The sequence below is a fragment of the Cupressus sempervirens genome, chromosome 11, assembly GCF_028749045.1.
Source record: "Cupressus sempervirens isolate cs-2001-9-10 chromosome 11, ASM2874904v1, whole genome shotgun sequence".
Lineage (NCBI taxonomy): Eukaryota > Viridiplantae > Streptophyta > Pinopsida > Cupressales > Cupressaceae > Cupressus > Cupressus sempervirens.
In genome coordinates this window covers 540765253-540770201 of record NC_143128.1, presented here as the reverse complement: position 1 = coordinate 540770201, position 4949 = coordinate 540765253, and the positions used below count along the sequence as shown (strand labels likewise).

General features: G+C 37.5%; 1 pseudogene; it reads right to left on the bottom strand.

Moving 5' to 3' along the window:
• Positions 1-2182: 2182 nt before the first annotated feature.
• On the bottom strand, positions 2183-3538 carry LOC149530768 (uncharacterized; annotated as a pseudogene).
• Between the last annotated feature and the right edge of the window lie 1411 nt (positions 3539-4949).

The window sequence follows — 4949 nt, the reverse complement described above, 5'->3', positions numbered from 1 at the left end:
TTTGCATCATCTTTAATTCCACTAATCTTTTTGATGAGCTCTATTACCCAATATTTGTAGATTTGGATGATAAGATACTGAAACAACAAGAGGAAGAAGAAAGGATATGACAAAGGACAGAGAGGAAAAGGGGAACTAATGTATATATGGAACTCATGTATTTTATGGGAAGCTATTTTGTGAAGAACATAATCTTGTTTCTATGTGTTTATTGCATATATTCCTATTTGAAAGTACTTAAATAAGTCAATTTGTCCACAAATCTTTTACCTGAAGATGCATTAAGCAACATCTCTTTGAAATCGTGTCTTGTTCTTATTATTTGACATAGAGAAAAAGCCTTGGAGGAAGATCTTGATGAATGTGACCAGGATGTGGCATAAATGATGGGCTTTGGTGGATTTCCATGAGATATTGGCAATCTTGGATTTCCATAAGAATTTGGCAATCCTTTAAATGATCTTCAATATTGCAGTCTTAGTTTCCCTATGCTAAGGAACTAGGGACCAAGTCTGATGTTAGGAGTGAAAGCATCCATCTAAAGAGAAAACAGTAGGTTCCCATAAAACATAAAAGAAGCTTCCTTTAAATTGGTTTTTATACAGCTAAAGCCAAAGAACTGGGAGATTGTATATTTAAGTTGAGAGAAACATGGGTCAATGAGTTTGACTCAAATTCACATTGTTAAATAAATCCTGACAGCAATATCACAAAGAAAATCCGGTTAGGAATGATGCTAAAAATAAGATAGGAATCATGTAAAAATAAGGCAAAAGATGCCTATAAATATTTTAGTAATCTATAAATGTTATGGTTTTGTATTTCAACTAAAAATGTTCAATGATGGTGAAAGCAACATTTTGTGGATTCTTCTAGGCAACCAATGGTATACAACAAGCTGACCCCATATTCCCTTTCTTATTTGTGATAATAGTTGAAGTCATGAGGTGGGATTTTGGAAAAGAAACTAAATCATGGAATTTGGAAAGAAATTAAGGTAGTTAATGATATTGAACCAATTAGAGAGGTCATAAAAGATATCATTGAGCAAGCAAGAATGTGAGGAGAAAGAGTGATAGTTCAAGGTTCCCTTTTTAAAAAGATTCTATGATAGGTTAGATTTGGAGGTTATACATTGACATATTTTTAATATAAATGTGTATGTGGATGAAAATTCTACAAACTTCAAAGCCATTTAGGTGCCAATAGTTCATTAAGATTTTACTTTTTAATTATTAGCATTCATTTTAATAAAAATAAATAATATTATCTTTTAACTCTTGAAAGCTATTGCTTATGGTCTTAATTTATGTTTTGCAAGTTTATGTGATCAATTTTGGTATGCATTGTATGGTTTTAAGTTTTAAGATTCATCTTGTGTTCCTATTTATTTAATATTTAATATTTATTTATTTAAATGCTTTTTTCGCACCAAGAGAATAAGCTACACACCTACTTTTAAAGAACTAGTTGTTAAATTACTCTCTTTCCTCAATTCATGATAATTGTCACTTATGAATTATAACATTTCACCTTCTAAAGAAATAGAAAAGATTTGTAAGTAGCAATAATATAATTTTTTGTCTTTTCATGCATTTCATGCTATGGTTTTTTAGGACCTACAAAAGCCACAAACACTATTTGATGCTACTATTTAATAGACTACTTTATGCAATGATACATGTTTGTAGATCTACACTTTTATAAACTTACTTTTATTATGCAAATCTTAAATTATACTTTCAAATCAAATACCTACCAGCGTACCCCTTGCACCTCCTTACGATACAAGTGCTAGTTATATGCTTACTAGAGTAATCATACGGAAGATCTTTAAGGAGAGAAGAATACAATTCCAAAATCAATAAACTGAAACAAGAGACATATAACTAATCAAAACTAAATGCTATTATACTTTTGAAAATATATTAAATATGGAAGATCTCTATGAATGATTGATTGAAGTTTGCATTTTGGGGAAATGCTTCCACATTGAAATACAATTTTCCACCCACAGATTATCATACGTTGCTACAGTGATCCAAGAATCTATCTTGATAAACCTAGTTCCTCTTGTATGACAGAAATTTCACAGAAATCAGGACAGAAATAATAATCATGGCTTTTTGCTCACACAGATTCTTACAACATTTCTTGAAATACCAGCATTTCCATCATGCTTTCACATTCTCTCTGTTGTCGTCTCTTGTGAAATAACCTCAACACATTCTTTCTGATCATCTTGTGGAGATGAAGATGATGATGGTGATTGAAGAAGGCGAGGCACAGGATTAAGCCAGGCATGATCAATGGCTACCATTGCAGTGGGTCTTTTTCCAGGCAAAAATTTTAAGAGAGAAAAAAGAAAGTCCTTGAAATCATATGCATCCTTTTTAGCAAACCCATATTTCAACTTCCTATACCCTCTCAGGCGACCATGACTGTCGAAATAATCTTGTGAAAGCTTGCCACGCATAGAAATTCCCCCTGGCATTGGACCAAGGAGTTCCATCATTAAGCTCAAGTGATTCACAGCCTTTTCGTTCCCGTTCTTCCCCTGAGGATTAAACAAGAACTCCCCTGTTGCAAGTTCATAGGCAATGCATGCAACGGACCACAAATCTGCCGAAGCATCGTATGGAGATCACAAAATGGTCTCCGGGCACTCGTAACGAAGTGTTTGAATTGGAGCCATTAAATCATTTGGGAAGCTCACTGCATTACCCAAATCAGCTATCTTGCACTTGTGATGATCAAGGGATTCTATCCATTCCTTAGAAGGGCTGTTGATCTTGAGTTCTTTGAATCTCTGCCATGGATTTACCTTCAATGCATCACCCAATTCCTTTTTTCCCCCACCCAATTCCTCTTCTTCATCATCTTGAACCACTGATTTGCCATTCTGATTTCTTGTCATTGATGCGGAGGAAGAGCTTGTAACAATGGCGGATTCAGCATTGCTACAAGAAGGCATTAAAATTGGGGGGCTAATCATCTTAGGATCTTTCTCCGGATCAATGGTGCACGGCAGAAGAATGTTTTCTGGCTTGAGATCGGTATGAATCAATGAAAGTTTGCCATGCAAGAAACATAGTCCACTCAAGATGTGAAAACAGATTTTCTTGACCATGTGCAATGGAATGCCATTAGGATGATGCTTGAGAAGAGTCCTCAAATTGTCTCCTAAATGCTCGAGAACCAAGCAGACATGATTCCCATTTGGGCCAGTGTGTATGAAATCGTCAAGCAATTTAACCACGCATTGTTTGTCCTCTGGATCCTTCTCTGCTATGTACTTGAGGATTCCAACCTCACGTTGGGCTACATCTCTAAGACAATCTTTGCTCATTCTTATCTTGAGGGCCACATATTTGTTGAGTAGGGTGTCCCATGCGAGCCAAACAGTGGAGAAAGCCCCCCAACCAAGCTTGGATTGCACCAAGTAGCGACCTCCATTGAAGAGATCGCCAATGTCCACAGGGTGATATCCTCCATTAACATAATTTGCAGAGCCCTCCTCTCCTTTGCCCCTCTCCATTCCTTCCACTTTGGACTTCTTTCTTTCTTTTCTGCCTATAGATAAGAGTTGGTTATACGATAATAGCCCCCTTGTAGAGGACCAACAGAGGTTCTCAGGGCCCCTCTTATTGTGTTTTGTGTGGTAATAGAGAGGAGTCTGTCTCCCATCTGTTTTTCCATTGCTCCTATTGTACTCAGATATGGCACTTTTGGTGGAGCACTTGGGGTTGCTCTTGTAGGCATGCCTCCTCTTAGCATGAGTTCTAGGCTCGTTTGGGCAGTGCTCCCTCCAAGTCTTCTTCTCTCCATGCTGCTTGGATTGCTGGTCCATCTTTCATGCTTTGGCATATCTAGTTGGAGAGGAATTGTCGCATATTCCAAGATGTTCAGCTTGATGTTTTGCATCTTTGGTGGAAGATATCACATTCTCTTCAGGAAACTATTCATGTCAAGTGTGAGCTTGATGGGGGTATGGATCCGGTTGATCTTGCTATCTGTAATCGCCTCAATTTTCATCCTCAGGATGGGGCTGCAGTTCAAAGGTTTCCTTCTGTGTCCAAGCAGCTTCACCATCAGAGGAAGGGTCGGGTTAACCGGGATGGGCATTGGACTCCTCCTCCCTATGGAGTTCTGAAAATTAACACTAATGGTTCTTCCCGTGGGAATCTTGGCCCCACTAGTATTGGGGGAGTGGCTCGTTGTAGTTCTGGGGATGTTAAATTTTTCTTCTCAGTTCATAAGGGTGATTACACTAACAATCTCATGGAAGCTCAGGCTATTTTATATGCTGTGGAACAGTGTTGCTTGTGGGAATGGAGTAAGATTATCTGTGAGTTTGATTCCCAGGTGGTGGTGAACATGCTTTCTTCGCAGGAGCTTGAGGATGTTAGTTGGCAGCTGGCCACTGTTGTTAAGCAAATTATTCTCTTCTCTACCTCTTTTCAGTTCATTAGGTTCACGTATATTCCTCATGAATGGAACAGAGCTGTTGATTGTTTAGCCAAATGGGCTTCTAGTCATGATCCGGGTTGGAATATTAGGGATAGGAGGCAATTGTCCTTTGAGATGGTGCAAGAATTTGATGATCTTGTTGCTCAGGATCGAGCTCCTTGTTGTATTCCTTTCTGTCTTAATAAATTTTTACCCCTCTTTTCCCTAACAGAGGTTCTCAGCCAATGCATTATATTCTCATGCAATTGAAACAAATTTAACCGTTGTGGGGTTGAAATAGTTTAGGGTTTTTGGCTTCCCGTTTCTCTTCAAGATTCAAGATCAAACCCAGTGGCCATTTTCTGGTAAGATCAAACCCAATTCATATACTTTCAAATATGAGTAACGAAGTGAGATAATTTGAAATTTGAAATCAATTGTAGATTTGTGGTTCACTATTTACGGTGAGAAATATTGGAAAAGAATAATAAAGAATAAAA